Here is a 27,731-nt window from a genome sequence, read left to right on the forward strand (position 1 = left end):
GGGTAAAATTATCTTCTTGCATGTACTCTGACAATAAATATAAATTTGAATTTAAACATTACTCTATTTGCATTAACTACTACTTTGAATATCCTTTTATATTAGTCTTTTTTTTCTTGCATGATAACTGAAATCATACTTATTTTTCATTAATATATTTTATATACCTATGTAGCTGAAGCAAGCAGGAAGATCATCAATGCATTTGCATATTGTACATACAGTATGATCAAGACAATAAACTCTCATTCCAAAGGACAAACAACCTGTCAGAAATCAGGGTAAGTTTAGCTTATTTAAGTGATATTAGAAGAACGCTTTGTCTTTCAGTTATCCATTCTTCATGATGTAAAACATAACATCACAGCTAATGAGGACAGGAAAGAACAAAGCAGATCTCAACTGCTGCAAGAGAGAAGTGAGAATGCATTTGGAATATTCTCCTGGGTTTACACTTAATTAACCCAAGATTCAAGGTAAAATTATGTCTTTAATAAGAGCATTAATATATTTATTTTGTATGCTATCATTGTCTTGCAAAAGTAAATACCTCGCAAGAAAGAGAAATTTGCAAGATTACGTCATATTGTGTGCAGAAAATTATTCATTTAAAATCTTTCCTGTTCATAATTATAGATCTCCAACAGTTTTTGCTCACTTGCATTATCTGTTCAATGCAAAACCCAGGTTTAGCAAATCAGTGCCCTTTGATATAAACATTAATTTAAATTAAGCATTTGAGGGCAGGTTTTATTAAAGTATGGACGACCCCATTTCTTTTTCCTTGCTAAACGTGGGCCATGAGGGTTCAATTGAAATTAAGGTCAGGATCTCTCACAGTTGTTTGCCAAATTTTTCATTAAAAATCCCATTACAGTAAATCAATAAAATTAAACCATTGGGCAGGTAAAGCATACAAAAAAAATCCCCAGGGCAAAGTTGGGGGAGAAAAGTGAAGGAGAATGTTTTACACAGCTACTGTTAACAAAATAGATTTATTCTCTATTAAAAATCATCAATGAACAGAAAGTATAATTAATAGTCTCTATTACAAATGTATGTACCTTTTCCAAAAATATTTTCACATTCAGTGCAAGCAGTGTATATTAGATGCACCCCAACGTAACCCTCGCCTGTGATGTTGCATTTTCTAAGAAGTCAAGCAAAGATGATTATCTAAACAACTATGTTATTTCCCAACACAAGCTGCTTCACTGCTGAAGTTTTGAATGGGATTGAACAGTGAAATAATATGAAAATCAACCCATACCTAAGAGAAAGTCAGAGATTCTATCATTGATTGGACCAAGGCTATCCCTGCAGGAACATTTAGGACTGAAATGTTCAACTTTCTTTTCACTGCCGTTGGTTTCAGTTTTGTTCTATGTTCTTTGGTGTAATATTTTGCCACCTTATATTTGAAATCATGGCTGCAATGCTGTAATTCTGTCCAAAACATAATTGGGAATGAATGAAATAATACAAAGGAGATTCCGTATGTAAACAGCATTGAAAACATCTGCTGGGGACTGGAAGAAGGGGAACGGCTGATTAGCGGGATCCCAGTACTATCATTGTTTATTGCCACATTCTATTGTAGTTACCTTGTTTAGACCCTTCCATTGTTACATGAAAGAAACAGTTAACTGTGATGGGAGGAAGAGCATCATCTCACCTCACCCTTGACTTGAATGTTCCAAGATATCTGACTCCAATTTGACATTTTGTATTGAAAAATTGGATGCTGCCTTGGCATGAGTTGACATTAATTGCTGGGTAGCCTGAGAAGAAGGTAGAAAAGGTCAGAATCCTCAAGTTCCTGTGAGTCTATATTTTTAAAGATCTTTTATAATTGAAGTAACTGTAAAGAAGGTACATGACTACTTTTTATGGAGTCTGAGGAGATTTGGCATGTTGTCAAATACTCTAAAATGTTTATACAGGTGCACTCTTGATTGCATTACAGCCTCATTTGAAATTTCAAAAGCCCAGTAACTCAGAAGTCTGCAGGTCCATCTTGGGTTTTGACCTCCCATCCTTTACAGACATCTATGTGAGATGCTATCTTAAAAAGGCAGCCATCATCTTAAAGGATCCCCTTCAATCTGATCACAACTTCTTCTTACTGCTACCTTCAAGCAGAAGGTGCAAAACAGTGAAATTCAGCACTTCTATGCTCAAGAAGTTTATTTCCAGTGACTTTCAGACTCCTGAACTTCCCCTGTTACATCCATTATGGACTCTTCTGACAGCCCAGAAGAGCTGACTACACTATTGTTTTTGCACCAGGTTTACAGTGATTTTTTTATTATCTATCGATTTTATGTATTTTATTGTCCTTTGTTTTAGTTCAGTGGTTTACTTTACTATTAGAGTTGTTTTCACAAATACCATTTGTCTGCAACAAGTACCAATATCATTCTTAATTAGCCAAAAATGGCTATTGAATCTTATTCCTTCCTTTGTCATGGAGCCATTTGGAAGTGTTTTAGCTAGCTTTAATAATTGATATTGATCTGAGAATAAGTGAATTCAAAACCTTAACTTATTCTATAGAACCTAGAACACGACAGTACAGAAACAGGGCCTTTGGCCCTTCCAGTCTTTGTTGAACTATTATTCTGTCTAGTCCCACTGACCTGTACCCAGATCATAACCTTCCCATCCATTTACCTGTCTAAATTTTACTTCTAAGTGCAAATCCTGTAACCTCGACAACATTTTGCATTTTAACTTGTTTGGAGTCATGCTTAGAAACTTATGGGGGTTTAGGGACAGCAGTAATTTTGCAAATTGAAAGGTATATAATCCCTGTATCCTTTAGATGCAAAGTTTTGACCTGGTAGATCTGTACAACACTAAAAAGAACAAGACCAGTATTCAGTGTGCTTGTCTGTACTCCAGTTGTTTATTGAAACTTCCTGTGCTGTGCCTTATAAGGCCACGGGAAAGTCCCGCCCTCATACTGGAAACCATGTCAAGTTGCCCCGCACACATGCAGACCCGACCCAGTCAGCAGAAAAGACAATCCCGGCAGTGCCATCCTGACACAGCTGCTCCACTGCCACAACTGTAACACGTGGAGCAGGTGCGCCTGCCGTCAGAGATGTGCACCGCCACACAATCCCCATCGCCCCCCCTCCAGAACCGGCAATAGTGTGCTGTGCCCCCAAGTCCTGTGTTGGTTTCGCCTTAAGGGGCCTGCCCCTATGCTTGGCTGGCTGTAGGGCAACCGGCTGGCTGAGGTCGAGATGCACGGGATTCAGGCATTCGGCTATAAACTGTAAGAACGTGTTGCTACTCCTGCAGTTCACCTTGTAAGGGCCTTTCTAGGGCCACTGGAGGTGGGCAGAGTGCACACATCGGCAAACAAACACATAGTCCATTGTATTTAAGTCTGCGGGAATGGAGATGGGGTGGTGTCTGTGGTGGGCAGCTGGCTGTGGTGCAAGGGAGCCCAACCTGTCCCTCAGTTTCTGCAGTGCTGCCTATCCTGCTGTGTCTGTGCCCTTGGTGGCGGGGAGGAATTCTCGAGGATCATCAAATGAGCTCTGTACACCAACTTGGCTGAGGAGGCCTGGAGGTCCTCCTTTGGTCTGTCCAGATACCAAAGATCACCCATGGGAGCTCGTCCACTCAGATGGGTCTTGTCAGGCAGGCCGTGTGCGTCAACTTTAGGTGGCAGTAGAAACGTTCTACCAGGCTGTTGGACTGTGGGTGGTGTGGTGGAATTTCATTCCAAGGAGGCAACTGAGCTGTGTCCACAAGGCCGAGGTGAATTGTGCTCCTCTGTCCATCGTAAAATGGCCCAGTGTCCCAAACCAGGATATCCACTATGTGAGCACTGCCCTGGCGCAGGAGTCTGTGGATGTTTCTTTGAGGGGAATGGCCTCTGTCCATCTCGTGGCTCAGTCAACCACTGTGAGGAGATACTGGGCTTCTCGTAAAACAGGCAGAGGGCTGACAATATCGCCGTGGATGTGGTCGAATCGGCGGTTGGGTGGTTTGAACTGTTGAACGGGAACTTTTGTGTGTCTGTGGATTTTGGAACCCAGGCAATATGTGCAAGTTTGAGCCCACTCATGGACCTGTTTTTGTAAGCCAAGCAAACTGTGCAGTAACCAGGTGAGCTGAAGTCCTGATGGACGGCTGTGAGATGTGGATGGAGTCGAAGATATGTCATCTCCATTGCTCTGGAATAACTGGCCAGGACTGGCCAGTGGACACATTGCAGAGTAGAGTACAATTGCTGTCTGGCAGGGGAACATTTTCAAAGTGGAGGCCAGTTATGGCTGTGCAAAAAGCCTGTGTCTCTGTGTCGTCTTCTTGGACCTGTGCAAGCTTGAAATAGTCTAGGCCTCGTCCAAGGACTAAATAGTCAGCCATGAGAGGGCGTCATTGATGACATACTCCTTGCCAGAGAGATGTTGAATATTGGAGGTGAATTCCAAGGCATACATCAAGAGGTGTTGCTGGTGGGCCGACCGGGGGTCGGAAACTTTTGAAAAGGCATAGGTGGTGGTTTTGTGGTCGGTAAACACGATGAAAGACCTGATCTCGAGGAAGTAGCAGAAATGCCTGACTATAAGGTAAAGGGCTAGGAGCTCCCGGTGAAAAGAACTGTATTTTAACTTGGGGGTTCGTAAATGGTGGCTGAAAAAAGTCAGTGGCCTCCGATGTCTGTCGATCAGCTGTTCAACTATGCCCCCCACTGCTGTGGCCGACTGTCAGAGAGATGGGAATGTTAGTTTTGGGCTGGACTACAGACTTTTGCATGGGCTATGGCTTCTTTGGTCTATTCGAAAGCCGTGGCTGCCTCCTCACTTCAGGCCAAGTATTTCTGTTTGGAAGTCATCAGGGAAAAGAGGGGGTGGATGATTCTTGCTGCAGCTGGTATAAAGTGTTACAAGATCAAACCAGCAACTACAAAGAAGGCATATCACACAGGAGTAAAGATAAAAAATTACTTTATTAACAAAAATTCACCTTCAAACTTTAATTCAAAATCCCCCCTTTTATACCAATGCCCACTGGTTACTATGCAAATTTCTATAACAGTGTAAAATTAATAAATTCCCCATCCTAAATATAACATATGTAATTAAAATCTAAGGTATATTTCCAACCAGCCCACAGAAAAAAATTAGACATGAAACACACAAGACTCACAAAACCTCGATCTCAACTGAAGCAAAGATAAACAAAATTCATTTTGTTTGGTAAGCTGAAGCCAAAAGATCTTTGAGAGAGACAGAGAACAAAATTTGAAGTTGTCTTCTTGAGTTGCTTGCTTGCAGAGAGAGGAACAATGGCTTGGTCCAGATCCTTCTGGCTGCCTTCAGAATGTTCATCCCTTTTTAAAATGTCCAACATTCTAAACTGTCTTCCAGTCAATGATTCATGTTTTGGGCCTCCTTCCACTCCACAGTCATACCCAGTGGTGGTTTTTTGTCCAAGTCCAGAATTTTTTAGATAATTTTCTGCACGTGCCCAGTCCATCTCCCACTCTCTCAGCAGTTCACTTTCACCTTGGCTCTTAAAGGCAAACTGTCATTTTTTTAACATAAAACCACACAACACATAGGTTAATGCACCACACAGCACTCTGTAACAAAAGCGGTTGTAAAAATTGACCATACTGACAAATTCCTGGAGGCCCTTGAGCATGTTGGGCCTTGCAAATTGCTGAATTGCCTCTACCTTCTCCAGCAATAGTGTCACTCTGTCCTTGGTGATCCTGTGGCCGAGGAAATCGATCTCCTCCTGGCCGAACTGGCACTTTGCTGCGTTGACCATGAGGCCAAATTCAGCCAGGTGGGAGTAGAGTTTGCGCAGGTAGGTACTGTGTTCATGGTGGTTCCTGCTGGCAATGAGGATGTTATCTAGGTAGATGAAGTCAAAGTCCAGGTTCCTGCCCACTGCATCCATTAGAAACTGGAAGGTCTATGCTGCGTTTTTAAGTCTGAAAGGCATGCGCAGGAACTCAAAGAGTCCGAAGGGCGTGATAATGGCCATCTTCCCAATGTCATCTGAGTGGATGGGGATTTGGTGGTATCCTCACATTAAGTTAACCATGGAGAAAACAGTTGCAGCATGCAGGTTGGCCGTGAAGTCCTGTATATGGGGGACTGAGTAACGGTCCGGGGTGGTTGAATCATTGAGGTGCCTTGGGGACCATGTAAAGAAGCGAAGCTCATGGGTTATCAGACCTATGGATGATCCCCAGCTCTTCCATTCATTTGAATTCCTCCTTGGCTAGTTGCAGCTTGTCTGGGGGATGTCATCTGGCATTGGCATGGAGGGTTGGGCCCCTGTCTCAGAATGTGGTGGTCCACATCATGTTTTGACATGGTGGTCGTGAACTTGGGCCTGAGAATAGATGGGAATTCACACAAAAAATGGCGGAACCTATCAGTGGAAATGGTAATGCTGGCCACTTTCTGGTCTTGAGCACTGGTGGCTGCGAGCTGGATAATCTGGGTGTTCATGAAGCACTTAGCTTTGAGGTCCACAAATAAACTGTAGGTTATGAGAAAATTTGCGCTGAGGATTGGCTTCTCCACCATGGCCAGTGTGAAATTCAGGCAAAATGTCTTGTCCCCAAGGCATATTGGTACACGCCGTGTGCCGAAAGTCTTAATAGCAGTATTGTTGGCCATCCGCAGGATTGGTCTTTGTGGGCGCATTCAGATCTCTAAAAGTGTTGGCAGGATGACGCTGACCTCTGCTCCCATGTCGATAAGGAAACGCCGGCCGTGATTTGATCTCTCTCTTGGTGCGCCAGAGAATGTCTGCATTTTCTGCAACCATGTGGGGGTCGCTAAATTCTGTATCCGCTACCAGTAGCTGGATGTCATCAGGCATCTGCTCTAAGAATGCCTGCTCAAACATGAGGCAGGGCTTGTGGTCCTCTGCCAGCGTGAGCATTTCGTCCATAAAGGTGGATGGCATTCTGTCCCCTAGGATGTCCAGGTGTACTAGTGAAGGCCAAGATAATGACACACCCGGATCCAACCTCCCATTGCCCCTCACAATGGACGCTTCAGACAGAGTTGTGAGCACAGTGCTAAAGCAATGGGTCAACAAACACTAGCAACTACTTGCCTTCTTCAGTAAGCACCTCAGGATACCAGAGCTCAAATACAGCGTGTTCAATCACAAACTGCTGGCCTTGTAAGTGGCGATATGGCATTTCTGCTATGTACTAGAGGGGAGAATGTTCACTGCTTACACAAACCACAAACCGTTGACCTACGCACTGAGTAAGGTCTTGGACCTGTGGTCAGTAAGACAACAATGGCACCTCTCCTACATATCGGAATTTACCATGGATATCTACCATGTCGCCAGCAAGGCCAATGTAGTAGCCGACACACTGTCCTGGCCTGCTTTCACCGCAATCTATGGAGGGCTCGACGTCACCCTGCTCCCCAAGGACCAAAGGGAGGACGCAGACATCCAGGTGTACTGTGCGGCCATCACCAGCCTAAAGGACAGAGATTTCTGCCCTGCACCAGGAGAACCAACCCTGCTGTGTGATATCTCCACTGGCGACGGCGGGTTTTCGACCATATCCACAGCTCATCGCACCCCTCCATAAGATCACGGTCTGCCTGCTCATGGACAAGTTTATGTGGAATGAGCTCTGCTGAGACGTTACCTTGTGGGCTCGGCACACCAAAGGCCCCCTACAGACTTTCAATCTGGCACAATGCAGGTTCGAACACATCCATGTTGATATCGTCGGCCCCCTCCCAGTGAGCCAGGATTTGAGGTATCTGTTCACGACCATCGAAAGATACGCCCACTGGCCAGATGCGATACCTATGGCTATGTGCGACACAGAGACATTCGCCTGAACTTTCCTCGCCACCTGGGTCGCATGTTTCTGAGTCCCGACACACATCACAGTGCAGTTCACCTCCTCCCTCTGGTCCAACCTGGTTAAATTCTGCAGCAGCCAGGTCCACCATATGACAGCCTATCATCCCCAAGAAAATGGACTGGTCGAACGGTTCACCACCATCTGAAGGCCGCTTTAAAAGGCCGACTGACCAGGCCAAACTGGATGGACGAGCTCCTGTGGATATTGTTCAGGGTCTGCATGGCACAGAAGGAGAACCTGCCAGCATCATCTGCAGAGATAGTGTACAGCACACCGCTTTCCATTCCAGGATGTCTACATTTCATTCAACCCCATGGCCCACAGATCAGCAGGTTAGACGACCTGCACAGGCTGAGGGAGCAAGTGCATGGTCAATTCCCCCCCCCCCCCCACCACAGTCCAGACACGGCTCACCACCCAGCCACATTCCAGCGGATCTGCAATCCACCCATTATGTTTTTGTACACAGAGGACAACAAGGGACCCCCCCTACAGTGCCTGGATGAAGCCCCTTTCAGGATATTATGGATAGACGGCCTGATGTTCACATTGGACATTGGCGGCAGACAGGACAGATTCACAGTCAACTGCCTCAAAGACACACACCTGGACTTTGAACTGCCAGCCCCAGACTCCAGGGTCAAGCAAAGAGGTGTACCACCCAAAGACTGTAAGTTAGACAGCTCAGGGTTCAGCAGTGATTCTGCAGTGGGAGGTGTAGCAGGCTGAGCAACCGTGCGAGTAAACAGGCCAAATCACCGCAACACGCAGCCAGTCCAAGATACCACAGGCTCCCCTTCGCTGCCAAGAAGAAGCCTGCGCCTAGCGCCACGTGTGGGTGAAGCAGCCCTCTACTTCTGCATAGCGGCCTGCTAGCCAGTGAGTGACACCGCAGCGTGATGACATCACTTCTGGAAGCCAGTGGGTACGTCAATGAAAGTGGGTGAGCCAGCGCAGAGACACGGTGAATTCAAACCAATAAAGTAATTATTTTGTTCACCCTCATGCTGTGTGGACGTCTCGTTATTCTGTAGCGCTGCCGCAGCAGTCGCTATGCTTGCATATTTAATATTTAGCTGCAGTGCTCCATGGGAAAAATATGCCTGAACACCAGCAAGAACACTTTCTCATCATCACTCAGGATAATTTATTGTCATTACTCTGACAAGTTTTGATCACAAATTCATTGTACGCAAATAGTGTGGTGCTTAACAGTCTTAGCAAGTGTTTGCCAAAGGATTAAGATCTGTTCCTGCCTTACTTGATGAACCATTGTGAAGAGAGTCAAACAAAGAACATTCCACTCAGGTAAGTAATTCTTCCTTTGGTGAAAAATGTATTTTTATTTTGTTTTCTTCCTTGATTCCTGTGGTGGTGCATTCTAACGTGTGGCTGAGACATGGACATCAGAGAAATGGTGGTCACAAACTCATCCATCGCCTGGTCTTTTGAGGGCCATCATTCTATTTAACCTGGGCACTTCAAGCAATGGTTCTTAGCAGGACCTGTCACTTTGTGCATCTACCATGGTTGCAAATCATGAAGGCAAATTTGTTCTTTACATCTTGCTTAGGGCTTCTTGCTGGTGGTTTTCTTATCAAAGTTGCTATCCCAGAGCCACACTGATTTAAGAACACTTCTATGTTCATTTTCATGCATTTTCCTGCATTAGTGGAAGGGGTAATGGAGTTTGAGCATGGAGATTTCAAACAGTGGGCATTTTCCATTGTTCACATCTTATTGTTAATCCTTGAGGTTAAAGGGTTCCAGAAACACTCCGTGGACTGTCCAAAGTCACCTGATCTTCCCCAGAGCAATACTGTACAAAAGATTTCAGTAATTATTGTGAACTCTCATAAGCAAATAGAGTGAAATATGACCATCAAACTGTGACATTATGAAAAAACTCAAGGCCTTCGGAAGTCAAGCCCAGGAAATTGCAAATGAAATTATATTTAAAATGAATCAATGTTTTTTATTTCTGCTCCATTCAATTAGGAGCAATCAATGATTCACCTCAATGTACTGGTCTGGAATGAATGATGATGAAGTCATTGCACTGAACTAGCTTGGAGTAAATTTTACTTCAACCTATGATGAAGAAATTCTCCTCTTCATTGAAAATTCATGGTGGTAAATGTTATTCAATTCATCATGGAGTGCAAGGCAACTTAATGGGTTGAACTCAGAAGAGAAGGATAAGTGTGATGATACAAACCCTTGAATGAATAATCTTGAATTTTTAGATCTAATATTGTGCAGTTATTCTAAACAAAAATCAGTAGACACAACAAACTTGTATTCAATCTCAATACAAACATATATAGGAAAAGATAACGGGTGGGAAGATCTTGTTAAGAATCAAAATAAATGGTGCTTGATTTAATTTGGGTACAAGGATAACATGGAACAACCCATTAGATTTTGCAATGACCATTGTTGGTGAGTCTGATGGACAGGTTCAGGGTCTTATCCATAAGTTTGGGATGAAGGACTCTCTAGGTCAGTAGTTCTCAACCTTTTCTTTCCACTCACATACCACTTTAAATATTCCCTATGCCATGGGTGTTCTGCGATTAGTAAGGGATTGCTTAAGGTGGTATGTGGGTGGAAAGGAAAAGTTTGAAAACCACTGTTTTAATCATACTAAATTGACTCGTTATGTGCACGGTTTCATAACTCCAAAGGAAATGGGCCAATGACAATTTGTCTCAAGCAAAATACTTCAGTAACAATTGGGTCTAGAGCAAGGATTCTCAAACTTCCCTTCCCACTCACATACCACCTTACACAATCCCTTACTAATCACAGAGCATTTATGGCATAGGGATTACTTAAAGTGGTATGTGAGAGGAAAGAAAAAAAGTTAGAACCCCTGTTCTTCCATTTTACAATGGTGCCAGCTATTTGAATTCTCAAAAGTATTGTGTTCTAATCAGTCTCTTCATATTTTGTCTGTTTGCTATCAATGGCTGCTCTTAACCATCCAGTATTTTTGACTCTTATTTATAATGCTTGCAATGATGTTCCCTTATCTTTGTCTCAGTACTTTCTAGCTCAGAATTTGAGTGCATCTCTCAAGGTGAGTTATTGTCTCCTCATCTCTTTACGCATCAATCTCCCAGATGAAAAGAATCTTTCACAAATTGACATGTGTGTGAAATCTATTTACTCATTTTGTTGTTTCTTTGAGTAAGATTTTAAAATAGCATTTATAAATAGATGAATTGTCACCTAGTTTCACCTTTCTTTCTTGTCATATCGTAACAATACAGTATGGAAACAAGCCATCTCAGCCCCTCTAGTCCGCACTGATTTAAGTGATCTCCTCTAGTCCCACCTACCTTCTCCCTGTCCATAACCCTCCAATCCCCTCACATCCATACACTTATCCAACCTTCTCTTAAATGGCAAAATTGACCCTGCTGCAACCACCTCTTCTGGAAGGTCATTCCACGCAGCCACCACTCTTTGAGTAAAGAAGCCCCCTCTCACATTACTTCTAAACTTTTCCCCCCAACCCTTAACTTAAGACTCCTCGCTCCAATCGCATCTATCCTCAAGGGGAAGAGTCTATTCACATCTACTCTATCTATCCCCCTCATAATTTTAAATACCTCTATCAAATCCCCCCTCAACCTTCTACATTCCAATGAATAAAGACCCAGTCTACTCAATTTTTCTTTGTATTCTAGATACTGCAATCCAGGCAACATTTTAATAAATCTTCACTGGTCCCTCTCTACCTTATTGATATCCTTCCTATAATTTGGGGACCAGAACTTCACACAATATTCTAATTTTGGACTCACCAATGTCTTGAACAGTCTCAATACCACCTCCCAGCTCCTATATTCTCTGCTTTGATTTATAAAGGCCAACATATAAAAAGCCTTCTTCACCACTCTATCCACCTGAGAATCGACTTTCAAAGAACGATGAACTGTTATTCCAAGATCCCGCTGTTCCTCTGCATTCTTCAATGCCCTCCCCTTCTCTGCATATGTCCTATTTTGATTATTCCTCCCAAAATGAAGCACTTCACACTTATCAATATTAAACTCCATCTGCCATCTTTCAGTCCACTCTTCTAAGCAGTCCAAATTCTTCTGCAGTCCCTGAAAACCATCTTCATTATCCACAACTCCCTCTATTTTTGTATCGTCCGCATATTTACTAGCCTAATTTACTACTCCACCGTCCAAATCATGAATGTAAATGACAAACAAGGGACCCAACACCAATCCCTGAGGCACACAGCATGTCAGTGGCTTCCATCTCCATCCTGAGAAACAGTTATCCACCATGACACTCCGGCATCTACCTTCTAGCCACCATTGAACCCATCTGACTATCTCAACATTAATACCTTGCGCCTGAACCTTCCTTGCCAACCTTCCATGTGGAACCTTATCAAAGTCCTTACTGAAATCCACATAGACTACATCTACTGCTCTACCCTCATCAACCTTCCTAGTCACCTCCTCAAAAAATTCAACAAGATTTATCAAATTGACCTTCCCCACACAAACCCATGTTGGTTGTCCCTGATCAGTCCCTGCTCTTCGAGATACTTATACATATTATCTCTAAGAATATTTTTCATTAGATTACCAACCACTGATGTCAAACTTACTGGCCTATAATTGCTGTGCCTGCACCTGGAGCCATTTTTAAACAGAGGAACCACATTTGTAACACGCCAATCCTGCGGCACCATGCCCCTTTCTAGTGACTGTTGAAAAATCACTGTCAGAGCCTCCGCTATTTCCTCCCTGACATCCCTTAAGGTCCTGGGGAAAATCCTGTTGGGAACCAGAGACTTATCCACCTTTATATGCCTCAAAAGTTCCAATATCCCCTCTTTCCTAATCCCTACATTTTCCATAATCACCTCTTTTGCTTCTCTTATCCTAAATGGTTCCATAACCTTTTCCCTCATGAAAACCCAAAGAGAAAATGAACTTAAAGATAAAAAAATTAATAAAATAAATATATTTAACTAATTATCTACATTTCACAGTTTTACCATGTACTGCCATTTAGATCATTCAGCAGAATATATTTTTACTCTCAACGATTTGTTATGAATGAAAATAATGACATGATTGACAATCAGACGAATAAATCTTTTATTTTTGTTTTCATTATTTTTCATGCCATTTCTTTTATTGCCTCTCTAAGCCTCTGTTTTGTGCATGTCCTTTATGTAAATACCATCTGCAATGACATTAATGATAATGATAATGTTAAAATTTATCTTTTGCCAATTTTGCTTTCATAATACTCAAACAAAATTCATGATTGAAATAATTATGATAGACTTAGATCCGATTCAAATGGTTCATATGCCTTCTCAGTCAAAATATGTTGCTGCTCTTGGGAAATTAATCACAGTGTTCTCTCATCCTCTTTGTTCCTCAGATGTCAGAAAAGATTTGCAAGGGGGAACGTTGTTGTTCCTGGTTAGTGGCCTTTCCAATGATTGTGCCCATATCTTTCCCTATTGCTCCTTGCCATGTGTACTTGAATTAATTCCTTTTACTACATGGTGTCTGCTGTCCATTGGAAGGCTATTCTGATCTCCATGCATGTGTGGCAACTAGATACATATTTAAATGTGACAATTAGAATATGTATAGCATTTTGTTTATTTACCAGTTTTGTTCGCTCCCAGCTTGCTGAAATAGATTTGTTGTCCAAGAGCATATAACTGGCTGCAGATGGGATTATTTTCATGAAAACCTGAGCACACACAGGTCCGTCGGCAACCAAGGAAGAAGAGACACGTTCCTTGTCAGTAAGGTTTAATTGATCTGAAACATTAATTCTTATTCTCTTTGCACAGTTGTTGGTTGATTTGCTGAGTAGTTCCAGCATTTACTTTTTTTTTCAATATTTTACTTCTGTGTGACAGGAAGTAATTGATTTTAATTTCCCGAGTAGATGGACTTTTTTTTTTAAATTGGCATAATAATTCTGAACTGAGGGCAGATGTCATTGGAAGAAAAGCAGGAGAAGGAGGAGGGAACTAACTCCTCAGTTCTACTTTCCCTTTAGTGAGATCATTGATGATCCAATCTTGGCCTGCACTCCAGCTTTCTACTTCTCCCCCCACCCCTTCACTCCCTCATAGGTTAAATGGTCATCAGTCATCTTTGGCCACTGTCACTTGCCACATCCATGCAGGCAAATGGAGGAGTTAATTGCAATGCTTGAAGAATAGGTTACAGAACAAATTAATGGGGCAGATGATAATGGTAGAATATAGCATAGTACAGGACCTTCTGCCCTTGATGTGCTGACCCATATATTCCTTCCTAAAAGTACTAAACCCTCCCTATCTTGTAACCTTCTATTTTTCTTTCATCCATGTGCCTGTCTAAGAGTCTCTTAAATCCCCATAGTGTTCCAGCTTCCACCACCATCGCTGGCAAGGTATTCCAGGCACACACAACTTAAAACACTTACCCTTGATGTTTCCTCTAAACTTCTCTCCCTTAACTTTGTACCTATGTCCTCTGATGTTTGATGATCCTGCCCTGAGAAACTGGTGCTGGCTGCCTCAACCTCTCTATATGTCTCATAATTTTGTAGATCTGTCAAGTATCCTCTCATTCTTCTATGATCAAAAAAGTCCCAGCTCTGCTAACCTTGCCTCTTAAGGCTTGTTTACCAATTCAGACAGCATCCTGGTAAATCTCCTCTGCATCCCCTTCATAGCTTCCATATCCTTCCTATGATGAGGTGACCAGAACTGAACACAATACTTTAAGTGTGGTCTCATCAGAGATTTGTAGAGTTGCAACATAACCTTTCTACTCCTGAATGCAATCCCTCATTAATCATGAAGCTCAGCATCCCATTGCCCTTCTTAACTATCCTATAAACTTGGGCAGTGACTTTGAGGGATGTTTGGATTTATACTCTAAGGTCACTCCTAAGTAACCAACCATTAACCCTATACTTAGCCTGCTGGTTTGTCCTTCCAAAATGCATCATCTCACACTCATCAAGATTGAAATCCATCTCTGCTTTTCTCCCCAACTCTTCATCCTATCTATATCCTCTTGTAACCATCTACAACCTCCAGCTTCATCCACAACTCCTCCAAACTTTGTACATCTGCAAATGTACTGATCCGTCCTTCCACCTCTTCATCAAGGTCATTTATAAAAATCACAAGGAGCAGGGGTTGCAGAACCGATACTTGCAGCACTCCACTAGTCATCGACCTCCAGGCAGAATATTTTCCTTCCACTACTACTCTCTGCTTTCTTCCTACAAGCCCATTTTTTATCCACCCAGCCAAGGTTCTACAAATCCCATTCCTCATAACTTTCTAAATGAGTCTCTCATTGGGGACCTTGTCAAATGTCTTGCTAAAATCCATATAGACCACATCTATCATCTATCCTATGCTCATGAATTTATTTTGTTACTTCCTCAAAAAACTCAATTAGACTTGTGAGACATGACCTTAACTTCACAAAACCATACTGAATATCCTTGAGTTGACTGTACTTATCCAAATTCTCATAGTTCCTATCCGTAAGAATCCTCTCCAATAGTTTACACACCACTGACGCAAGACTCACCAGTCTATAATTCCCAGAATTCTCCCTATTACCTTTTATTTTAAAACAAAGGGAATATACTTGCCATTCTCCAATCCTCTGGCACATCCTCTGGGGGCAAAGAGGATTCAAAGATCATAGCAACTGCCCCAGCTAACTCTTCTCTCACAGCAACCTGGGGTATATCTCAACTGGCCCTGGGGACTTATCAACCTTGATGTTTTTAAGAAGATCCAACATTTCTACTTCCTTAATTTCCACATTGTCCAACACACAGGCCTGTTTTATTTTGACATCACAATGATCAAGGTCCTTTTCTCTTCTGAATACAGAAGCAAAGTATTCATTTAGGACCTCCCCAATCTCATCTGCCTCCAGGCATTTGTTTCTTCCTTTATTCTTTAGTGGCCCCACCTTCATTCATGTCAAACTTTTCTTCATGAATGCATAGAATACCATGGGGTTCTCCTTAATTCTACAGGCCAAGTCCTTCTCATCCCCCTCTTCAAGCTCTCTTAAGTCCTTTCTTAAGCTCCTTCGTGGCTACCATATATTCTCATGAACCCTTCTTGTTTCCTGCTTCCCATATGTAATATATGCTTGCATCTTCCTCTTGACTAGTTGACTCACCAGTTTCATCAGCTACGGTTCCCTTTTCCTACCTTATTTTGTCCCAGTGAGACAAAGTTTTCCTGAACTCCTTAAACTTCCTCCACATTACTCTGTGCTTTCACCCTTAAAAATCTGTTTCCAATTTACTCTCACTAGTTCCTGCTTCATCCCTTCATAAATAGCCCATCCCTAGTTAAGCATTTTCCCATTTTGACTGTTTTTATCCTTTTCCATAGCTATGTTGAAACTAAGGGAGTTGTGGTCCCTCTCACCAACATGCTCCCCCACCAAGAGGTGTGCCACCTGACCAGGTTCATTCTGCACAATCACATCCAATATGGTCTTTCATCTTGTTGGCCTGTCCACATACTGTGTCAGGAATCCTTCTTGCACACACCTGATAAATTCATCCCCCATCTATCTCCCTTTAGTCAGTTGGTGCCCATTAATATTCTTCTTCTTTCTTCTTTGGCTTGGCTTCGCAGATGAAGATTTATGGAGGGGGTAAATGTCCACGTCAGCTGCAGGCTCGTTTGTGGCTGACAAGTCCGATGACACGGTTGCAGCGGTTGCAGGGGAAAATTGGTGGGTTGGGGTTGGGTGTTTCCTCCTTTGCCTTTTGTCAGTGAGGTGGACTCTGCGGTCTTCTTCAAAGGAGGTTGCTGCCCGCCAAACTGTGAAGTGCCAAGATGCACGGTTTGAGGCGATATCAGCCCACTGGCGGTGGTCAATGTGGCAGGCACCAAGAGATTTCTTTAGACAGTCCTTGTACCTTTTCTTTGGTGCACCTCTGTCACGGTGGCCAGTGGAGAGCTCGCCATATAACACAATCTTGGGAAGGCAATGGTCCTCCATTCTGGAGACGTGACCCACCCAGCGCAGCTGGATCTTCAGCAGCGTGGACTCGATGCTGTCGACCTCTGCCATCTCGAGTACTTCGACGTTAGGGATGAAAGCGCTCCAATGAATGTTGAGGATGGAGCGGAGACAACGCTGGTGGAAGCGTTCTAGGAGCCATAGGTGATGCCGGTAGAGGACCCATGTTTCGGCTCCATTAATATTAGGGCAGTTGAAATCACCCATAATCCTGTATTTCCCACACTATACCAAGATTTAACTACTAATCTGCTCCTCAGTATCCCAAAGGCTATTTGGCGGCCTATAGACTACTCGCAGCTCAGTGAGAGCACCTTTCATATTTCTGACTTCCACCCACACTGACTCAGTGGACCCTCCCTTTCAATACCCATGATACTATCCCTGACCTGTAATTCTACTCCCTCCTCCCCATGTTTTTTTTTTAACCTCCCATCCTATTCTTTTTAATACACCTAGACCCTGGTACCTGCAATAGCCAATTTTGCTCTTCCTCCATCCAAGTTTCAGTAACGGCCACATATCATAGTTCCACATACTGATCTATGTTCTAAGGTCATCCCCTTTATTCCTAATAAACCTGGCATTAATCAAATGTGATAGTACAGATTCTATCACCAATGTGTATATGTACATATATACAGATTGTAGTATAGGCTGACTGTGATTGGCTGAGAGTGTAGCCACATCTACTGGCAGGTCTTAAAGGATTGCTCCAAGCCAGACCAGGTCATTCGGGACTTGTCAACCTACTTGTGATATGCTTAATTATGGACTTTCCCCACCCCCACACCCAGAAGGCACTCAAACGCTGCCTGGGTTTTTTCTCCTACTATGCCCAATGGGTTCCACACTATGCCAGCAAGGCACGGCCACTCATCAAGACCACCTCCTTTCCCCTGTCAATCAAAGCCAGATCGGCCTTCGACTGCATCAAATCAGACATTGCTGCTGCAACGCTGCACGTCATCGACGAGTCCATTCCGTTCCAAGTCGAGAGCAATGCATCCGACTTTGCACTGGCAGCCACTTTGAACCAGGCCGGCCAGCAGGTAGCCTTCTTCTCCAGAACTCTCCAGGGTCCTGAGAGCCGACACTCCTCTGTCGAGAAGGAGGCCCAGGCCATAGTCAAAGCAGCATGTCGTTGGAGATACTTCCTCACAGGCAGATGCTTTACACTGCTGACCGACCAACGCGCAGTCTCCTTCATGATTAGCAATACCCAGCGAGGTAAGATCAAGAATGACAACATCGCCATGTGGAGAATTGATCTCTCCACCTTTAATTAAGACATACTGTATCAGCCAGGTAAACTCAATGACCTGCCAGATGCACTCTCCAGGGAGACTTGCACCGACATACAACTGATCAGGCTGCAGAAACTCTACGAGGAGCTCTGTCATCCAGGGGCACTAGGTTCACGCACTTTGTCAAAGCTTGCAACCTGCCCTACATGGTCGGGGAGATTTGCTCCATGACCCAAGCATGCTCGGTGTGCGCTGACTGCAAGCCCCACTTCTTCCGACTGGAGAACACCCATGTCATCAAAGCCACCCGCCCCTTTGAGCGTCTCAGCATAGACTTCAAGGGGCCCCTACCATCAATCAACCGTAACACCTATATCCTTACAGCCATCAATGAGTACTCCTGCTTCCCATTCGCTGTGCCCTACTCGGACATGACTGCCTCCTCATTTATAGAGGCCCTGCACAGCATCTTCGGGTACCCCAGTTACATCCATAGTGATGGGGTCCTCATTTATGAGCACAGAGCTGCAGCAGTACCTTCTGGACCATGGTATTGCTTCAAGCAGGACCACCAGCAATAACCCACGCAGTAATGGGCAAGTCGAAAGCGAGAATGCCACCGTCTGGAAAGTAGTTACACTTGCCCTCCAGTCCAAAAGTCTTCCCACCTCTCACTGGCAGGACGTGCTCACTAGTGCCCTACACTCCATCTGCTCCCTCCTATGCACCGTGACCAATGCCACCCCCCATGAAAGGATATTCTCTTTCCGAGGAAATCCAAGTCAGGCTCACGGTTCCTGGTCTGATCCTCTTATGACGCCACGTCCAGTACTCAAAGAATGACCCCTTGGTTGACAGAGTGACTCTGCTCCATGCGAACCCGCATTATGCCTACATTGAGTACCCGGATGGGCGGGAGGACACGCAGTTTCAGTAAGGGTCCTAACCCAAGCCGGATCAGGCCCAGCAGTGCTTCCAACCCAACCTCCCCCTATTCCTTCTCCCCCAAGTCATGTGCTTGAACAGAGGGACCAGCATCACCCCACCAGCTCAGGCCAGACTGTCGACAACGCCATTGGGGAATTGAGCGAAGCAGTGGCTGCACCCTTACAGGCCTGCCGGCGACACAACTCCGGCGACCCCAATCCCAGAGCCACAACGGTCACGCCACATGGTCAGGCCCCCTGACACCCCCTAACCTCCATCCACCCTGGGGTCGGTTCACAAAGAAGGGGTGAATGTGATAGTTCAGATTCTATCACCAATGTGCATATGTATATATATATATATATATATATATATATATACAGATTGTAGTGTAGAATGACTATGATTGACTGAGAGTGTAGCCACACCTACTGGCAGGTCTTAAAGGATTGCTCCTAGCCAGACCAGATCATTCAGGACTGGTCGACCTACTTGTGATATGCTCCATTCTTTTAGTTAATAAAAGCCTTAGTTTGGATCAACAAGTCTTTGGTTCTTTCGACATGCACTGCAGACACATTTCAAATCCTCTAATTAGCTAGCTTTATGTTTTGTCCCTGGCCTGTCCTTCCTCACCAACTCTGAGCATGTGGCATCATGCTTTTTGTCCTTCTACTCTAATCTTTGCACTCATATTCTGATTCCCACCCACCTGCCAAACCTGTATGATATTGACTTTATTGTCATAAACATTGTACAATGAACCTATGCACCAAAATTCTGACTTGCTACAATTAATGGGATTACTCTTTGAGCGGCCTGAAATGCCTCATTCAATTCCATAAGTAAATATGAAAGACAATCACAGAAGAATACAAAATTTTCTAAAAATTTCTTCATACAGCAGCCTTTCCATTCAGGAATCAAATCAATGAGCATGCTCTGCACTCATATTTCAGATTTATTGTCAGAGTACATGCATAACAATGCTGAGATTCCTTTTTTTCCTGCAGGTGCGGCAGACTTACCACTAAATGGTAGTGCAAAAATAAACTGTACACAGCATAAACAGGTAAATAAATAAAAGTGTAAATAGATAATGAATGTAAATAAACTGACTGTGCAATATAGAGAGAACAGAGATAATCAATAAAACGCACAAGTAAGAGTCCTTAAATAAGTTTCTGATTGAGTTTGTCATTGAAGAGTCTGATGGTGGAGTCTTGAAGCACCTATCCCTCTTTTTTGATGGCAGCAACGAGAACAGAGCATGTGCTGCATGGTATGGCTATCTGATGATTGCTGCTGCCCTCAGATGACATTGCTACCTATAGAGGGGAGGGTTTTGCCTGTGATGTTCTGGGCTGTGTCCACTATATTTTGGAGGGCTTTATGCTCAGGGCTTTCCATATGAGACCATGATGCAGCCAGTCAGTACATTTTCCACCACACATCTGTAGAAATTTGCTGGGGTTTCTGGTGTCATACCAAATTTTCACAAACTTCTAAGGAAGTAGAGGCACATATGTGCCTCAAGATGCCATTGGTATATTGGGTCCAGGAAAGAACCTCTGAGATACTGACTTCCAAGAACTTAAATTTGCTCACTGTCTTCACCAATAGTTACTGGATTGTATACCCCTGGCTTTCCTTTCCCAAAGTCATCGATCAGCTCTTTAGTTTTGGTGATATTGAGTACAAGGTTGTTGTTGGTGCACCATTCAGCCAAGTTGTCAATCTCCATCCTGTATGCTGACTCATTTCCTCCCTTTATACCACCCACTACCGTGGTATTGACAGCAAATTTGTAGATTGTGTTATTGTCATACCGAGCGACAGAGTCGTAGATGTAAAGTGAGTAGAGCGGGGGGGGCTAAGAACACAAACCTGTGGTGCTCAGATACTGATGGAGATTGTGGAGGACAAGTTATTACTGATCTTCACTGATTATTGTCTGGAGGTTAGAAAATCCATGATCTAATTACACAGTGGAGTGTTAACCCCCAGGTCTTGGAAATTTGCTGATCAGTTTTGAGGGGATGATGGTGTTACATACTGAACTCTAGTCAATAAAGAACATTCTGTTGTATGTATCTTTGCTGTCCAGGTGTTCCAGGGCTTTGTGTAGAGCCAATTATATGAAATTCGATGTAGATGGGGGCGTGGCAAGATGGCATAGAGACTAGACATGTAATCCCTGTCCTCCCTGGTCAGACTTTTATATAACCTTTTTTTTAACCCTTTATTTTCAATTTTAAAATATTAATTTTTAGTTTGATATTTTGGTGAGCCATTATGGCTGCTAATGTAAAAAAAACTAAGTCTCAGTTACAAAAGAAAATACAGTTTCAAAGTGCAGAAGAATTGGGGCCAAAATGACCTGGAACAGCCTCGGACTTGATTTCAGTGATCTCCAAGCCTCAACGATCACCAGTGGGGACCAAAGTTAAAGTAGCAGCCACTCACCAATTTCAAGATGGCGCTGGTTCGACCCATTTTCTGGAGAAAGAAGCACGCTTCCGATAAGTTGGGCACAAGCCTGGAGGCTTGTTGCAAAAAACAACCCCATTGGAAGAGATGGAAGCATGGAGAAAGAGGACTGTGACGCAAGACACGCAGTCTATAGCGACTGTGGATGTGAGTAGCGCTGCTAATTATGGAGGATTCCGTAATTTTATTTAAAAATGGTCTGCGGGTGGAGGACAGTGACGACCCCCTGAGGAAGTCGGGGGGTCGTCGTTGGGTGCGCAGCAAGACTATTAGAATGCTGCCTTTTGATGTACAACCAGAAGACTTACCTTACTCGGCCACTGCACAGGAAATGGAAGAAGAGCTGGAAGAAAGTAAGTTACAAATTACGGAACCGGATTCTGCATTGCAAATTGCATCTCAGCCTGTTTATATGATGTTTGAAGGTATTGCTTCTTATTTGGATATCATTACTGGTCAATTGAAGCAGCTGGTACAAATAAATATTGATATGAACTCAGACCTAACTGTGGTTAAGGCAGAAGCTAAAGAAAATTGGGAAAACTTTAAAAAATTTGAAGCTTCCTTTTCTGAATGTAAACAAGTACAATCCAATACAGAAACAATAGCAAAGGTGGAAAAATCAGTTGAAGATTTAGGAGCCCGGGAAAGAGAATTCACAAAAAAAATAGACTATTTGGAAAATCAAAGCAGAAGAAACAATGTGAAAATTGTGGGTTTGCCAGATCCTGTCATTTTTTTTTAAATATTGGATTCATCAGATGTTAGGGGAAGAGTCTTTTCCTGATTGAATGGTATTAGAAAGAGCACCTAGAGCTTTAAGAAGAACACTCCAATCTAGTCAACCCCCAAGAGCTGTGATAGTTTGTTGTTTGAACTGTTTGGATAGAGAGACAATTCTTCGACTTGCAGTTCAAAATGCAAGACAAAGATAATTCAGAACAGTAGAGTTTTCTTCTACTCTGATTTGAGTCAAGATGTCATAAGACGCTGATGTGAATTTAATCCAGTTAAAGATGTTTTATGGCGTAAAGGTTACAAATTTACTTTTCGTTACCCTGCTGTGTTGAAAGTGTTTTATGGAAACTATCAGTTTCAATTCTTTGACAATGAGCATGAAGCAATGTTTTTTGCTAATTTGCTGCCAGATGTCAGAGGTCAAAGAAGAAGTCGACCATTATCTCCGAAAAAAAATACGACGGTCTTGGAAATGGGAAGAATGGCAGAAGTGGAAAGAACAGGAATGGAAAGAGTTCTCCTACTCTTGAAATGAGTTCACCATCTGGACTGGAATCTCAAGGCTGATTTGTTTTTGTAATATGATAATATTTTTGATTGGCTGGGAGGAAGGGATTGCACTGATTTCTTTGTTAGTCATCAGTCACTAGTGGGTAATCCACACCCAATTTTTTTTTGTAGGGAGTTATTACCTTTTGGTAGTTTTTTTTTTGTTTTTCTTTATTAACAAATATTATTTTTATTTGGAGGGCCTATATATTTTAATTTGAGGGTTCTATATATAAATAACAATTTTAACTATTATTATTAATTTTGTGATTATTTTTGGTATTTAGTAATTGTATTAGATATGTCAAATTTGTAATTTGCTACTTTTAATATTCAGGGATTAAATAACCCAATCAAGCGTAAGAGAGTTTTGGCATATATCAAAAAAGATGAAAATTGATATTGCTTTTTTACAGGAGACACATTTGAATGAAAAAGAAAGTATGAAATTGAAGAGGGACTGGGTTGGACATGTTTTTTTTTTCTTCATTTAACTTTAAAGCTAAGGGAGTAGCAATTTTGATACATAAAAATTTACCTTTTGAATTAAAATCAATGGAAATAAATGCAGGATGTATTCTTAAATTGAATTGTAAGATTTTAAATTAATTTTAGACTTTACTCAACATTTATGCACTGAATGTGGATGATGAAGTATTTATTTCGGATACATTTTTGCTTCTGGGACAAGCTAATGAAAATGTTCTGGTTGGAGATTTTAATTCTGCTTTGGAACCTTTATTAGATAAATCTCCAAAAAATGTTAAAAAATCTAAAATGGCAATTCAAATCTGAGCTTTGATGAAAGATTTTAATTTAGTGGATATTTGGTGACGTCTCAACCCAACAGAGAAGGAATTCTCCTTTTATTGATCTAAACATCAATCTTTTTCTAGAATTGATGTTTTTTTTTTAGTATCGGCACATTTACAGTGGAAAATATTGCAAGCAGAATATAAAAGTTGGGTAATTTTGGATCATTCCTTGTTGTATTTTACTTATGAGAGTTCTGAAAAAGTTCATGCAGCTTCTTGTTGGAGATTCAATACGATGTTAAAAAAAGTGGAATTTATTGAATTAAAAGAAAATCAATCTCTTGGAAGAAAATGTTAATTCCGTTCAGAGTAAATTCATATTGTGGGATGCTATGAAAGCTTACTTGAGAGGTCAAATAATTAGTTATATCTCTAAAGTTAAAAATAATTATTTGACCGAGAATCTTGAATTAGAGAAACAAATTGATGAATTAGAAAAGGAATTTCAGAGAGACGTGAGAAAAAAATAAAAAAATGGAATATGTTGCAATCTTATCAATTTGAATGCTCGATAAATAGATCTAAACAATGGTATTATGAATGGGGTGAGAAAGCACATAAGGTACTTGCATGGCAGTTAAAGAAAGAACAGGTATCAAGGGTTATAAATGCAGTTAGATGAAATTTGACTGTTACTTACAAACCTTTTGAGATTAACGATGAATTCTGTTTATTTTATAAGAAATTATATAGTTCCGAGGAAAAACAGGAGAGTGGATCGATTGACTCCTTTTTATCGATGTTGAAATTATCGGTATTAGAAGAAGATATATTGGAGCAGGAGGCTCCTATTACTGATTTAGAAATTAAATCGGCTATGTTGGAAATGCCAAATGGAAAATCACCTTGTGATGACGTGTTTTCGGTTGAATTTTATAAGGTATTTTATGATGATATATCTACAGTGTTTGGAGATGTGTTACAACAGATTAATGAACATTATGATTTACCTGAATCATGCTCTAGTGCCTTAATTACTGTAATACCTAAGAAGGATAGAGATCCATTTAAGGTGTCTTCATATAGACCAATTTCTTTGTTAAATGTAGACTATAAAATAATAGCTAAAGTATTAGTGAATCAATTGGCTAAATTTTTACCTAAGTTGATAAATGTTGATCAAACAGGTTTCATAAAGAATAGATATGCTTCAGATAATATTCTTAGAGTGATTAGTTTGATTAATAAATACCAACAATGCCCTGATCACCCGATGGTGATATCTCTCGATGCAGAAAAGTCTTTTGATAGAGTTGAGTGGAACTTTTTATTTAAAATTTTAGATAAATTTAAGTTTGGTCCTTCTTTTATTGGTTGGATTAAAGCTTTATGCAATAAACCAATAGCCAGAGTATTGACAAATGGTCAGATCTCGGAACCTTTTAAATTAACTCGTTCAACTCGACAAGGTTGTCCTTTGTCCCCAGCTTTGTTTGCATTAGTAAATGAACCTTTAGCACAGCTGATATGACAAAATACACAGATACAAGGTATGAGAGTTTTAGATGAGGAGAATAAAATTAATCTATTTGCTGATGATGTACTGGTGTATTTAACAAATCCAGCTCAGTCACTTTTACACTTGAAGGAGTGTTTTAACACAATATGGATCTTTGTCTGGATAGAAAGTTAGTTGGGAAAAAAGTGAAATATTACCGATAGGTGAAGGAGATTATTCAGTTTATAAGAATATTATCAATTTGAAGTGCACTGATCGAATTAAATATTTGGGTATAAATGTAGATGTTGATTATCAATCTTAATATAAATTAAATTATGTACTGTTAATGAAAAAGATCAAAGCTGATTTCATTAAGTGGAAGGATCTTCCTATAAATTTAATTGGAAGAATAAATACAATTAAAATGAATATCTTTCCACATATACAATATTTGTTTCAGTCAATTCCATATTTACTTAATAAGAATCTTTCCGAGATTTAAATAAAATGATTAGGGAATTTTTATGGAAGGGTAAATTTCTGAGAGTAGCTTTGAATAAGTTAACCTGGAAATATGCATTAGATTACGTTTACCACATTTTAAAAATTATTATGAGGCAGCTCAATTTAAATTTATTAGTTCTTTAATGGATTTGGAATGGCCCCCTAGTTGGGCTAAAATTGAGATGACGGATATTTTTGAATTTGAAATACATCAATTTTTGTTTCAGTGGAATTTAAATTTATTACAACAATATAATGTGCCTATACTAAAGCATTTAATGAAGTTATGGATGAGAAAAAATAGAACGATAGGTTCTAAGGGTAAATTATTGACTTTAACACCATTATATAATAATCAACATTCCTTTTTCAATGCATAATCAATGTTTATTACTTGGAAATCTAAAGGTATAAAAAATCTGGGGGGATTGTTTTAAAGAAGGTAAATTTTTATCCTTTAATCAAATGAGTGAAGATTTTTGTATTAATGAGAATTCTTTATTCATTTATTATCAACTTTGATCTTTAGTAAAACAAATATTTGGTAGAAATATGATTTTACCTAAATTGACTAAATTTGAATCTTTTCTTGTGACTGTACCAAAGAAGGGATATATTTCATTGATGTACCAAATACTATGGGGGAGTATGGAAAAAAAGGGATGGGATAAATCTAAGATTAAATCGGAAAAGGATATTAATTTTATTTTTTCTGAGGATGACTGGTTAGATATTTGTCATGAGAGTGTTACTAGATTGATAAATGTTTGTTATGCAATGGTTAATTACAATTTTTTTACATCAATTGTATTTAACACCTGAAAAGTTAAAAAAATATATGGTTTTAGTGAATCAGACTCTTGCTTTAGATGTGGTAATTTGGTTGGAACTTTTTTTCATGCTGTTTAGTTATGTGTACATATACAATCGTTTTGGAAAGCAATTCAATTGATTTTGGAACATTTGTATAAGATTAAAATACTTTTAGACCTGACAATATTTTTGTTGGGTAAGTTGAAGCCTTTGAATGATTTGGGATTAGATAAATTTCAAATTGCTTCTGTATATCTGTAGCAAAAAAATGTATTGCAAGTACATGGGAAAATGCTAATGTGATTGATATTAATAGATGGCATAATGAAATGAAATCTTGTTTGGTAATGGAAAAAATACTATGTTTTACATGATAATTATTCTTTTTTTCTTAATAATTTGTCTTTATATTCAGAATATTTACATTTAAATTTACTTTGATTAGATTTTAGTAAACACTTTTTTTGTTTATATCTTAGTTTTCTTTCTTTTTGGCTCTCCTAAAGAGAGTTGGCTGAGAGGGGGAGAGGAGGTTTCTTCTCTTTTTTATTTTATATATAAAAATAATTTTATTGTTCACAATAAGTACTTTTTCTATTGTATGTAATAACCTTGTTGAACAAATAAATAAAGTTGTGGAAAAAAAAAGTCCAATGTAGACCTATTAAAATGATAGGTAAACTGAAATGAATCCATTTCACCGCTCAGACAGAAGCTGATACACTTCATCACCAGCCTTTCAAAGCATTTCATCGCTGTTGATGTAAGTGCTACAGGTCGATAGTCATTAAGGAAGGTTACTGCACTGCCCCCAATATAAGTACATCATTTCCTGCATGAAGAGAACAAATTTGCATGCAATTCTCAAAGTGCCGGCTCACCAGTGTTCTCTAAATTGCTTTATTCTTTACAGACTCTATATTCCTTGTAATAAAGGTGAATGTTACATTAGTTAATTACTTCTTAATTACTGTCTGCATCAGCATACTATCTTTATGTATTTCAGGTAAAAGAATTCAAGACACTTGCTGGAACATCTTGTGATTTTACTCCATTTAGATTGTAAATTGCTTTTTAATTCCTCCTTTCAGAGTAAATAACCTTATAGGCATTTTGCATTGAACTCTGTCTGCCCCCTTCTTGTCCACTCATTGATCCTATTTAAATACTTTTACAATCTCATGATGTTTTCCACAGAACATGTCACCCCACTTACTTTTAGATCATCAATAAATGTAGCATTTGTGCTCTCAGCCC

The 27,731-nt window shown here is 40.8% G+C and overlaps 2 long non-coding RNA genes across 5 annotated transcripts; one reads left to right on the plus strand and one right to left on the minus strand.

Moving 5' to 3' along the window:
- Positions 1-5,277, minus strand: LOC138739958 (uncharacterized). Of its 2 annotated transcripts, none has more exons than XR_011342607.1 (3): positions 5,170-5,277; positions 1,676-1,781; positions 1-1,446 (listed from the first exon to the last, which is right to left on the minus strand). It is a non-coding gene; the product is annotated as an uncharacterized lncRNA (long non-coding RNA). The 2 variants fall into 2 exon arrangements; XR_011342606.1 differs by having other exon boundaries at positions 1-1,150; positions 1,271-1,781.
- Positions 1,575-27,687, plus strand: LOC138739959 (uncharacterized). Of its 3 annotated transcripts, XR_011342608.1 has the most exons (5): positions 5,435-5,835; positions 13,563-13,685; positions 20,138-20,196; positions 24,399-24,596; positions 27,481-27,687. It is a non-coding gene; the product is annotated as an uncharacterized lncRNA (long non-coding RNA). The 3 variants fall into 3 exon arrangements; XR_011342609.1 differs by lacking the exons at positions 5,435-5,835; positions 13,563-13,685 and adding an exon at positions 1,575-1,821; XR_011342610.1 differs by lacking the exon at positions 13,563-13,685.
- The last annotated feature ends 44 nt before the right edge of the window (positions 27,688-27,731 follow it).

Source organism: Narcine bancroftii, chromosome 7 (assembly GCF_036971445.1).
Source record: "Narcine bancroftii isolate sNarBan1 chromosome 7, sNarBan1.hap1, whole genome shotgun sequence".
NCBI classification, from domain to species: Eukaryota; Metazoa; Chordata; class Chondrichthyes; order Torpediniformes; family Narcinidae; genus Narcine; species Narcine bancroftii.